This window comes from Salmo trutta, unplaced genomic scaffold (genome assembly GCF_901001165.1).
Source record: "Salmo trutta unplaced genomic scaffold, fSalTru1.1, whole genome shotgun sequence".
NCBI lineage: Eukaryota > Metazoa > Chordata > Actinopteri > Salmoniformes > Salmonidae > Salmo > Salmo trutta.
Genome location: NW_021822178.1, coordinates 454,404 through 468,051, shown reverse-complemented (window position 1 = coordinate 468,051; position 13,648 = coordinate 454,404).

The following is a 13,648-nucleotide window of genomic DNA, read 5'->3' as shown; positions in this document are numbered from 1 at the left end:
ATTGACTCATATGAGTACAATTAGCCTATCAGAAGCTTCTAAAGCCATGACATCATTTTCTGGAATTTTCCAAGCTGTTTAAAGGCACAGTCAACTTAGTGTATGTAAACTTCTGACCCACTGGAATTGTGATACAGTGAATTATAAGTGAAATAATCTGTCTGTAAACAATAGTTGGAGAAATGACTTGTGTCATGCAGAAAGTAGATGTCCTAACCGACTTGCCAAAACTATAGTTTGTTGACAAGAAATTTGTGGAGTGGCTGAAAAAACAAGTTTTAATGACTCCAACCTAAGTGGATGTAAACTTCCAACTTCAACTGTATGTTTAGGGTACGGTAGGAAGCCCAAATATGGTCTGTTCTGGTGAGCATTACATTCGTTTTGTGGAGGTGACCTTTGCACCCTGCTGTGTCTGGGAAACATGACAGGGAGGAGGGAGAGGGGTTGGATAACACCCACTCCTACAGCTGGACCAGAGGGACTCCCTGACCCCTGTGGGTCCCCAAGCTGTTTATCCCTGGCTTTCTCACAGCTAGCGTACCTAGCTGTCTCTCTCTCTCCCTAGCTGTCTCTCTCTCCCTAGCTGGCTTTTTCACAGCTAGCGTACCTAGCTGTCTCTCTCTCTCCCTAGCTGGCTGTCTGTCTCCCTAGCTGGCTGGCTGTCTCTCTCCCTCCCTAGCTGGCTGTCTGTCTCTCCCTAGCTGGCTGTCTGTCTCTCCCTAGCTGGCTGTCTGTCTCTCCCTAGCTGGCTGTCTGTCTCTCCCTAGCTGGCTGTCTGTCTCTCCCTAGCTGGCTGTCTGTCTCTCCCTAGCTGGCTGTCTCTCTCCCTCCCTAGCTGGCTGTCTGTCTCTCCCTAGCTGGCTGTCTGTCTCTCCCTAGCTAGCTGGCTGTCTGTCTCTCCCTAGCTGGCTGGCTGTCTCTCCCTAGCTGGCTGGCTGTCTCTCCCTAGCTGGCTGGCTGTCTCTCCCTAGCTGGCTGTCTCTCTCCCTCCCTAGCTGGCTGTCTGTCTCTCCCTAGCTGGCTGTCTGTCTCTCCCTAGCTGGCTGTCTGTCTCTCCCTAGCTGGCTGTCTGTCTCTCCCTAGCTGGCTGTCTGTCTCTCCCTAGCTGGCTGTCTCTCTCCCTCCCTAGCTGGCTGTCTGTCTCTCCCTAGCTGGCTGTCTGTCTCTCCCTAGCTAGCTGGCTGTCTGTCTCTCCCTAGCTGGCTGGCTGTCTCTCCCTAGCTGGCTGGCTGTCTCTCCCTAGCTGGCTGGCTGTCTCTCCCTAGCTGGCTCTCTCTCCCTCCCTAGCTGGCTGTCTGTCTCCCCCTAGCTGTCTGTCTGTCTCCCCCTAGCTGTCTGTCTGTCTCCCCCTAGCTGTCTGTCTGTCTCCCCCTAGCTGTCTCTCTCTCCATAGCTGTCTGTCTCCAGGCCTAGGACATTCTGGCTAAAGGAACTCCCCTGACCTGACACAGTCCTGACACAGTCCTGACACAGACCTGACACAGACCTGACACAGACCTGACACAGTCCTGACACAGTCCTGACACAGACCTGACACAGTCCTGACACAGTCCTGACACAGTCCTGACACAGTCCTGACACAGTACTGACACAGACCTGACACAGACCTGACACAGTCCTGACACAGACCTGACACAGCCCTGACACAGACCTGACACAGACCTGACACAGACCTGACACAGTCGTGACACAGACCCTGACACAGTCCTGACACAGTCCTGACACAGACCTAACACAGTCCTGACACAGTCCTGACACAGTCCTGACACAGACCTGACACAGACCTGACACAGACCTGACACAGTCCTGACACAGTCCTGACACAGACCTGACACAGTCCTGACACAGACCCTGACACAGACCTGACAGAGTCCTGACACAGACCTGACACAGTCCTGACACAGACCTGACACAGTCCTGACACAGACCCTGACACAGACCCTGACACAGACCTGACAGAGTCCTGACACAGACCCTGACACAGTCCTGACACAGACCCTGACACAGACCTGACACAGTCCTGAAGGACTAGATTACATTAATGTGTATTAGACAAAGGGATATGAACACTAGATTACAGTAATGGTCTATAGTAGTGCACTATATAGGGAATAGGGCTCTGGTCTATAGTAGTGCACTATATAGGGAATAGGGCTCTGGTCTATAGTAGTGCACTATATAGAGAATAGGGCCCTGGTCTAAAGTAGTGTACTATATAGGGAATAGGGGCCCTGGTCTATAGTAGTGTACTATATAGGGAATAGGGTTCTGGTCTATAGTAGTGCACTATATAGGGAATAGGGGCTCTGGTCTAAAGTAGTGCACTATATAGGGAATAGGGCCCTGGTCATAGTAGTGTACTATATATAGGTAATAGGATGTCATTTGGGACGCGCCCCGTGTCCAGCGGCAGTGAGAGATAAGTCCCCTCCAGCTGGTTCTTCCATAATGATTATCTGTTATTTATGAGAACTGATGAAGCAAAAGAAAACGGCCCTTTCACTTCATAATGGGGCTTTACGGAACAGATGGACCCACTGGCCTTGGCAGGGGGATTGAAACGTAAAATAAACAGAGACTATAATGAATTCTCCCTGAACAACAAAAACTATCAATCTGAAAGCAGAACAGGAAGACTGGAAATTCATCACAAGAGACAGTGGGGTGTGTTCCAAATGGCATCCCATTCCCTTCATAGGGCACTATGTTTCACCATGGCCCAGAGGGACTTCTGACTCAGAAGAAGTGCACTATATAGGGAATAGGGGCCCTGATCTATAGTAGTGTACTATATAGGGAATAGGGCTCTGGTCTATAGTAGTGCACTATATAGGGAATAGGGCCCTGGTCTATAGTAGTGTACTATATAGGGAATAGGGCTCTGGTCTATAGTAGTGCACTATATAGGGAATAGGGCTCTGGTCTATAGTAGTGCACTATATAGGGAATAGGGCCCTGGTCTATAGTAGTGCACTATATAGGGAATAGGGCTCTGGTCTATAGTAGTGTACTATATAGGGAATAGGGCTCTGGTCTATAGTAGTGCACTATATAGGGAATAGGGCCCTGGTCTATAGTAGTGCACTATATAGGGAATAGGGCTCTGGTCTATAGTAGTGTACTATATAGGGAATAGGGCTCTGGTCTATAGTAGTGCACTATATAGGGAATAGGGCTCTGGTCTATAGTAGTGCACTATATAGGGAATAGGGCTCTGGTCTAAAGTAGTGCACTATATAGGGAATAGGGCTCTGGTCTATAGTAGTGCACTATATAGGGAATAGGGCTCTGGTCTATAGTAGTGCACTATATAGGGAATAGGGCTCTGGTCTATAGTAGTTCACTATATAGGGAATAGGGCTCTGGTCTAAAGTAGTGCACTATATAGGGAATAGGGCTCTGGTCTATAGTAGTGCACTATATAGGGAATAGGGCTCTGGTCTATAGTAGTGTACTATATAGGGAATAGGGCTCTGGTCTATAGTAGTGGACTATATAGGGAATAGGGCTCTGGTCTATAGTAGTGTACTATATAGGGAATAGGGCTCTGGTCTATAGTAGTGCACTATATAGGGAATAGGGCTCTGGTCTATAGTAGTGCACTATATAGGGAATAGGGCCCTGGACTATAGTAGTGCACTATATAGGGAATAGGGCTCTGGTCTATAGTAGTGCACTATATAGGGAATAGGGCTCTGGTCTATAGTAGTGTACTATATAGGGAATAGGGCTCTGGTCTATAGTAGTGCACTATATAGGGAATAGGGCTCTGGTCTAAAGTAGTGCACTATATAGGGAATAGGGCTCTGGTCTATAGTAGTGCACTATATAGGGAATAGGGCTCTGGTCTATAGTAGTGCACTATATAGGGAATAGGGCTCTGGTCTATAGTAGTGCACTATATAGGGAATAGGGTGGCATTTGGGACGTATCCTGGAAAATAATCATAAAAGAAAGGATGACAGGAAGAGAGATGGATGGATGATGGATGGATGATGGATGGATGGATGATGGATGGATGGATGATGGATGGATGGTTGCTGGATGGACGATGGATGGATGGATGATGGATGGATGATGGATGGATGGATGATGGATGGATGATGGATGGTTGCTGGATGGACGATGGATGGATGGATGATGGATGGATGATGGATGGATGATGGATGGATGATGGATGGATGATGGATGGATGATGGATGGATGATGGGTGATGATGGATGGATGGATGATGGATGATGGATGGATGATGGATGGTTGATGGGTGATGGATGGATGATGGATGGATGATGGATAGATGATGGATGGATGATGGACGGATGGATGATGGACGATGGATGGATGGATGATGGATGGATGATGGATGGATGATGGATGGATGATGCATGGATGGATGGATGATGGATGGTTGAATGGAAAAGTATTAAAATGTTTGCCCTCACTACTGTAAGTCACTCTGGATAAAAACCGTCTGTTAAATGATAAAACTATACTGAACTAAAATAGAATCTCAACATGGTAAAGTGTTGGTCCCATTTTCACCAGCTGAAATAAAATATCCCGGAAAATGTTCCATATACACCAAAAAGCTTATTTCTGTCTGTAATAAAGCCCTTCTGTGGGGGAAAAAGCTCATTCTGATTGGTCTATGACTTCCCAGGCCCACCTATGGCTGCGCCCCGGACCAGTCATATGAAATCCATAGATCAGGGAGGAATGAATTTATTACAGTTGACTGATTTCCTTCTATGAACTGTAACATCTTTGAAATTGTTGCATGCTGCGTTTATATGTCTGTTCAGTATAAATGAAAAATGTATTGTCCCTCCTCTCAGTAGCTGCTTTGTCTGCAAAATAGAGTAGACAGACCTGGATCAGGTTGGAGATCTGCCTGCAGAATTAAAGCCCCTCCCTCCCTCCCTCCCTCAAAGCCCCCTCCCCCCTCCCTCTTAGCCCCCTCCCTCCCTCAAAGCCCCCTCAAACTCCCTCCCTCCCTCAAAGACCCCTCAACCCTCCCTGCCTCCCTCCCTTAAAGCCGCCCTCCCTCCCTCCCTTATAGCCCCCTCCCCCCTCCCTCCCTTATAGCCCCTCCCTCCCTGCCTTATAGCCCCCTCCCTCCCTCCCTGCCTTATAGCCCCCTCCCCCCTCCCTCCCTTATAGCCCCCTCCCCCCCTTATAGCCCCCCCCACCGTATGGTCACATTAACACACTAAGGTGATTAGCTGAGTGGGCGTCTGCTGTCACAAGGGCACACAGAAGAGACAGAGGTAAGAAGGAAACAGGATTATTTTGGAGAGTGTGTCATTTTGGCTGCCCAGAGAATACATCACTAAGGCATTCTGGTAACAGAGCTAACACAGTGAACCCCCTAGGGTTCAGCTCACCTGGGTCTAGGCTTCAGCTCACCTGGGTCTAGGCTTAAAGCTCACCTGTGTCTAGGCTTAAAGCTCACCTGGGTCTAGGCTTCAGCTCACCTGGGTCTAGGCTTCAGCTCACCTGGGTCTAGGCTTCAGCTCACCTGGGTCTAGGCTTAAAGCTCACCTGGGTCTAGGCTTAAAGCTCACCTGGGTCTAGGCTTCAGCTCACCTGGGTCTAGGCTTCAGCTCACCTGGGTCTAGGCTTCAGCTCACCTGGGTCTAGGCTTAAAGCTCACCTGGGTCTAGGCTTAAAGCTCACCTGGGTCTAGGCTTCAGCTCACCTGGGTCTAGGCTTCAGCTCACCTGGGTCTAGGCTTCAGCTCACCTGGGTCTAGGCTTCAGCTCACCTGGGTCTAGGCTTAAAGCTCACCTGGGTCTAGGCTTAAAGCTCACCTGGGTCTAGGCTTAAAGCTCACCTGGGTCTAGGCTTCAGCTCACCTGGGTCTAGGCTTCAGCTCACCTGGGTCTAGGCTTCAGCTCACCTGGGTCTAGGCTTCAGCTCACCTGGGTCTAGGCTTCAGCTCACCTGGGTCTAGGCTTAAAGCTCACCTGGGTCTAGGCTTCAGCTCACCTGGGTCTAGGCTTAAAGCTCACCTGGGTCTAGGCTTCAGCTCACCTGGGTCTAGGCTTAAAGCTCACCTGTGTCTAGGCTTAAAGCTCACCTGGGTCTAGGCTTAAAGCTCACCTGGGTCTAGGCTTCAGCTCACCTGGGTCTAGGCTTAAAGCTCACCTGGGTCTAGGCTTCAGCTCACCTGGGTCTAGGCTTAAAGCTCACCTGGGTCTAGGCTTCAGCTCACCTGGGTCTAGGCTTCAGCTCACCTGGGTCTAGGCTTAAAGCTCACCTGGGTCTAGGCTTAAACTCACCTGGGTCTAGGCTTCAGCTCACCTGGGTCTAGGCTTAAAGCTCACCTGGGTCTAGGCTTAAAGCTCACCTGGGTCTAGGCTTCAGCTCACCTGGGTCTAGGCTTCAGCTCACCTGGGTCTAGGCTTCAGCTCACCTGGGTCTAGGCTTAAAGCTCACCTGGGTCTAGGCTTAAAGCTCACCTGGGTCTAGGCTTCAGCTCACCTGGGTCTAGGCTTCAGCTCACCTGGGTCTAGGCTTCAGCTCACCTGGGTCTAGGCTTAAAGCTCACCTGGGTCTAGGCTTAAAGCTCACCTGGGTCTAGGCTTCAGCTCACCAGGCTAACACAGTGAACCACATTCCCATGATGAGTTAATTGGGTCTAGGCTTCAGGAGTTACCTGGGTCTGGGCTTCAGGAGTTACCTGGGTCTGGGCTTCAGGAGTTACCTGGGTCTGGGCTTCAGGAGTTACCTGGGTCTAGGCTTCAGGAGTTACCTGGGTCTGGGCTTCAGGAGTTACCTGGGTCTGGGCTTCAGGAGTTACCTGGGTCTGGGCTTCAGGAGTTACCTGGGTCTAGGCTTCAGGAGTTACCTGGGTCTAGGCTTCAGGAGTTACCTGGGTCTGGGCTTCAGGAGTTACCTGGGTCTGGGCTTCAGGAGTTACCTGGGTCTAGGCTTCAGGAGTTACCTGGGTCTAGGCTTCAGGAGTTACCTGGGTCTGGGCTTCAGGAGTTACCTGGGTCTGGGCTTCAGGAGTTACCTGGGTCTAGGCTTCAGGAGTTACCTGGGTCTAGGCTTCAGGAGTTACCTGGGTCTAGGCTTCAGGAGTTACCTGGGTCTGGGCTTCAGGAGTTACCTGGGTCTGGGCTTCAGGAGTTACCTGGGTCTGGGCTTCAGGAGTTACCTGGGTCTGGGCTTCAGGAGTTACCTGGGTCTGGGCTTCAGGAGTTACCTGGGTCTGGGCTTCAGGAGTTACCTGGGTCTGGGCTTCTCTGGGCTTCAGGAGTTACCTGGGTCTAGGCTTCAGGAGTTACCTGGGTCTGGGCTTCTCTGGGCTTCAGGAGTTACCTGGGTCTAGGCTTCAGGAGTTACCTGGGTCTGGGCTTCTCTGGGCTTCAGGAGTTACCTGGGTCTGGGCTTCAGGTCACTTTTTCTGTATTCCATAAATGTCACTATTTCTATTTTATTCTCATACAGAAAACAGTAGTCAATGAAGTACCCAACTGAGCATGAATATTTCTCAGAATACTAGTAACAAAATTACCTGGAGAGAGAGAAGAGAGAGGGGGAGGGAGAGAGAGGGAGGGAGAGGGGGAGGGAGAGCGAGAGGGAGGGAGAGAGGGAGGGGGAGGGGGAGGGAGAGCGAGGGGGAGGGAGAGCGAGAGAGAGAGGGAGAGGGGGAGGGAGAGCGAGAGAGGGGGAGGGAGAGCGAGAGCGAGGGAGAGAAAGCGAGAGAAAGCGAGAGAGGGGGAGGGAGAGCGAGAGCGAGGGAGAGAAAGCGAGAGAGAGGGAGAGAAAGCGAGAGAGGGGGAGAGAAAGCGAGGGAGAGGGAGAGAAAGCGAGAGAGGGGAGAGAAAGCGAGGGAGAGGGAGAGAAAGCGAGAGAAAGCGAGAGAAAGAGGGAGAGGGGGAGGGAGAGCGAGGGAGAGAAAGCGAGAGAGGGGGAGGGAGAGCGAGAGCGAGGGAGAGAAAGCGAGAGAGGGGGAGGGAGAGCGAGAGCGAGGGAGAGAAAGCGAGAGAAAGCGAGAGAAAGAGGGAGAGGGGGAGGGAGAGCGAGGGAGAGAAAGCGAGAGAGGGGGAGGGAGAGCGAGAGCGAGAAAGCGAGAGAGGGGGAGGGAGAGCGAGAGCGAGGGAGAGAAAGCGAGAGAAAGCAAGAGAGGGGGAGGGAGAGCGAGGGAGAGCTGAAGGGGAAATCTGTCAGTATGAGATACACTACATAACCGAAAGAGGACACCTGCTCGTTGAACATCTCATTCCATAAATCATGTTTATTAATACGGAGTTGGTCTCCCCTTTGCTGCTATAACAGCCTCCACTCTTCTGGGAAGGCTTTCCACTAGATGTTGGAACATTGCTGCTATAACAGCCTCCACTCTTCTGGGAAGGCTTTCCACTAGATGTTGGAACATTGCTGCTATAACAGCCTCCACTCTTCTGGGAAGGCTTTCCACTAGATGTTGGAACATTGCTGCTATAACAGCCTCCTCTCTTCTGGGAAGGCTTTCCACTAGATGTTGGAACATTGCTGCTATAACAGCCTCCTCTCTTCTGGGAAGGCTTTCCACTAGATGTTGGAACATTGCTGCTATAACAGCCTCCACTCTTCTGGGAAGGCTTTCCACTAGATGTTGGAACATTGCTGCTATAACAGCCTCCACTCTTCTGGGAAGGCTTTCCACTAGATGTTGGAACATTGCTGCTATAACAGCCTCCTCTCTTCTGGGAAGGCTTTCCACTAGATGTTGGAACATTGCTGCTATAACAGCCTCCGCTCTTCTGGGAAGGCTTTCCACTAGATGTTGGAACATTGCTGCAGGGGGACTTGCTTCCATTCAGCCACATGAGCATAAGTGAGGTCGGGCACTGATGTTGGACGATTTGGGCTGGCTCGCAGTCAGTGTTCCAATTCATCCCAAAGGTGTTCGATGGGGTTGAGGTCAGGGCTCTGTGCAGGCCAGTCAAGTTCTTCCACACCGATCTTGAGAAACCATTTCTGCATGGACCTCTCTTTGTGCACGGAGGCGTCGTCATGCTGAAACAGGAAAGGGCCTTCCCCAAACTGTTGCCACAAAGTCAGAAGCACAGAATCATCTAGAATGTCATTGTATGCTGTAGAGTTAAGATTTCCCTTCACTGGAACTAAAGAGCCTGAACCATGAAAAACAGCCCCAGACCATTATCCCTCCTCCACCAAACTTTACAGTTGGCACTATGCATTGGGACAGGCTGCTCGGCCATGGAAACCCATTTCATGAAGCTCCCGACAAACAGTTCTTGTACTGACGTTTCTTCCAGAGGCAGTTTGGAAACTCGGTAGTGAGCGTTGCAACCGAGGACAGACAATTTTCAGCACTTGGAGGTCCCGTTCTGTGAGCTTGTGTGGCCTACCACTTTGCGGCTGAGCCGTTGTTGCTCTAAGACGTTTCCACTTCACAATAAAAGCTCTTACAGTTGACCCGGGGCAGCTCTAGCTGGGCATAGCCCTGAGCATAGCCAAATCCACTCATTTGAAGGGATGTCCACATACTTTTGTATATCTAGTGTATTTTGTTGAGGTAGGGGTCGAACTGCTAACACAAAGACTGGGGTTTTAACAAAGGCCTTCCACTGTACTGGTGCACCTGACATTAAAACTTAAAAAAAAACAAAATAACCGACATGCTGGATTAATGCTCAGCACTACCTTCTCCTGTAACATGTGGATTAATGCTCAGCACCACCTTCTCCTGTAACATGTGGATTAATGCTCAGCGCTACCTTCTCCTGTAACATGTGGATTAATGCTCAGCGCTACCTTCTCCTGTAACATGCTGGATTAATGCTCAGCACTACCTTCTCCTGTAACATGTGGATTAATGTTCAGCACTACCTTCTCCTGTAACATGTGGATTAATGCTCAGCACTACCTTCTCCTGTAACATGTGGATTAATGCTCAGCACTACCTTCTCCTGTAACATGTGGATTAATGCTCAGCACTACCTTCTCCTGTAACATGCTGGATTAATGCTCAGCACTACCTTCTCCTGTAACATGTGGATTAATGCTCAGCACTACCTTCTCCTGTAACATGCTGGATTAATGCTCAGCACTACTTTCTCCTGTAACATGTGGATTAATGCTCAGCACTACCTTCTCCTGTAACATGTGGATTAATGCTCAGCACTACCTTCTCCTGTAACATGCTGGATTAATGCTCAGCACTACCTTCTCCTGTAACATGTGGATTAATGCTCAGCACTACCTTCTCCTGTAACATGCTGGATTAATGCTCAACACTACCTTCTCCTGTAACATGTGGATTAATGCTCAGCGCTACCTTCTCCTGTAACATGCTGGATTAATGCTCAGCGCTACCTTCTCCTGTAACATGTGGATTAATGCTCAGCACTACCTTCTCCTGTAACATGCTGGATTAATGCTCAGCACTATCTTCTCCTGTAACATGTGGATTAATGCTCAGCACTACCTTCTCCTGTAACATGTGGATTAATGCTCAGCACTACCTTCTCCTGTAACATGTGGATTAATGCTCAGCACTACCTTCTCCTGTAACATGCTGGATTAATGCTCAGCACTACCTTCTCCTGTAACATGTGGATTAATGCTCAGCACTACCTTCTCCTGTAACATGCTGGATTAATGCTCAGCACTACTTTCTCCTGTAACATGTGGATTAATGCTCAGCACTACCTTCTCCTGTAACATGTGGATTAATGCTCAGCACTACCTTCTCCTGTAACATGCTGGATTAATGCTCAGCACTACCTTCTCCTGTAACATGTGGATTAATGCTCAGCACTACCTTCTCCTGTAACATGCTGGATTAATGCTCAACACTACCTTCTCCTGTAACATGTGGATTAATGCTCAGCGCTACCTTCTCCTGTAACATGCTGGATTAATGCTCAGCGCTACTTTCTCCTGTAACATGTGGATTAATGCTCAGCACTACCTTCTCCTGTAACATGCTGGATTAATGCTCAGCACTATCTTCTCCTGTAACATGTGGATTAATGCTCAGCACTACCTTCTCCTGTAACATGTGGATTAATGCTCAGCACTACCTTCTCCTGTAACATGTGGATTAATGCTCAGCGCTACCTTCTCCTGTAACATGTGGATTAATGCTCAGCGCTACCTTCTCCTGTAACATGTGGATTAATGCTCAGCACTACCTTCTCCTGTAACATGTGGATTAATGCTCAGCACTACCTTCTCCTGTAACATGCTGGATTAATGCTCAGCACTACCTTCTCCTATAACATGTGGATTAATGCTCAGCACTACCTTCTCCTGTAACATGTGGATTAATGCTCAGCACTACCTTCTCCTGTAACATGCTGGATTAATGCTCAGCACTATCTTCTCCTGTAACATGCTGGATTAATGCTCAGCACTACCTTCTCCTGTAACATGTGGATTAATGCTCAGCACTACCTTCTCCTGTAGCATGTGGATTAATGCTCAGCACTACCTTCTCCTGTAACATGTGGATTAATGCTCAGCACTACCTTCTCCTGTAACATGTGGATTAATGCTCAGCACTACCTTCTCCTGTAACATGTGGATTAATGCTCAGCACTACCTTCTCCTGTAACATGTGGATTAATGCTCAGCACTACCTTCTCCTGTAACATGTGGATTAATGCTCAGCGCTACCTTCTCCTGTAACATGTGGATTAATGCTCAGCGCTACCTTCTCCTGTAACATGTGGATTAATGCTCAGCGCTACCTTCTCCTGTAACATGTGGATTAATGCTCAGCACTACCTTCTCCTGTAACATGCTGGATTAATGCTCAGCACTACCTTCTCCTGTAACATGTGGATTAATGCTCAGCACTACCTTCTCCTGTAACATGTGGATTAATGCTCAGCACTACCTTCTCCTGTAACATGTGGATTAATGCTCAGCACTACCTTCTCCTGTAACATGCTGGATTAATGCTCAGCACTACCTTCTCCTGTAACATGTGGATTAATGCTCAGCACTACCTTCTCCTGTAACATGTGGATTAATGCTCAGCACTACCTTCTCCTGTAACATGTGGATTAATGCTCAGCACTACCTTCTCCTGTAACATGTGGATTAATGCTCAGCACTACCTTCTCCTGTAACATGCTGGATTAATGCTCAGCACTACCTTCTCCTGTAACATGTGGATTAATGCTCAGCACTACCTTCTCCTGTAACATGTGGATTAATGCTCAGCACTACCTTCTCCTGTAACATGTGGATTAATGCTCAGCACTACCTTCTCCTGTAACATGTGGATTAATGCTCAGCACTACCTTCTCCTGTAACATGCTGGATTAATGCTCAGCACTACCTTCTCCTGTAACATGTGGATTAATGCTCAGCACTACCTTCTCCTGTAACATGTGGATTAATGCTCAGCACTACCTTCTCCTGTAACATGCTGGATTAATGCTCAGCGCTACCTTCTCCTGTAACATGTGGATTAATGCTCAGCGCTACCTTCTCCTATAACATGCTGGATAGTGACAACCCCAATCTCATCTGTCTGATGAACTGGACAAGTTATAGACGGCCATCTTCTGTCTAAAAAAGGTCCAGCTTCTCCTAAAAAAAATAACTCTCTTCAAAACACAACAGTGGCCTTTCTGACGTGATAAATAGGTCCCGGTGAACAACGATTCAACTGTAAGAAATGATTCCTGAAGTCTTCAGTGACACAGATCATTACTCAGCTCCAGGTGATGTCAACATTTGGTCCTGTCAAAGAGTTTCAGGAAGACTGACTCAGACGTCATGGCCATTCACCATGACAACAGACTGACTCAGACGTCATGGCCATTCACCATGACAACAGACTGACTCAGACGTCATGGCCATTCACCATGACAACAGACTGACTCAGACGTCATGGTCATTCACCATGACAACAGACTGACTCAGACGTCATGGTCATTCACCATGACAACAGACTGACTCAGACGTCATGGCCATTCACCATGACAACAGACTGACTCAGACGTCATGGCCATTCACCATGACAACAGACTGACTCAGACGTCATGGCCATTCACCATGACAACAGACTGTCAGACTGACTCAGACTTCATGACCATTCACCATGACAACAGACTGACTCAGACGTCATGGCCATTCACCATGACAACAGACTGACTCAGACGTCATGGCCATTCACCATGACAACAGACTGACTCAGACGTCATGGCCATTCACCATGACAACAGACTGACTCAGACGTCATGGTCATTCACCATGACAACAGACTGACTCAGACGTCATGGCCATTCACCATGACAACAGACTGTCAGACTGACTCAGACTTCATGGCCATTCACCATGACAACAGACTGTCAGACTGACTGACTCAGACGTCATGGCCATTCACCATGACAACAGACTGTCAGACTGACTCAGACTTCATGGCCATTCACCATGACAACAGACTGTCAGACTGACTGACTCAGACTTCATGGCCATTCACCATGACAACAGACTGGAGTATAGTCCTGTAAAGCCTCTAGAATGTGAAGAGAAACAGAGACTGAGACTGAATCCCTCTTCTGACACCGACTTGTAAGACGCAACAGCCGGCTTTCTCACAGAGCCCTTTGTGTAGGAAACTAACCTGGTAGCAGGATAGCGAAGGCTCTGTGTAGGAAACTAACCTGGT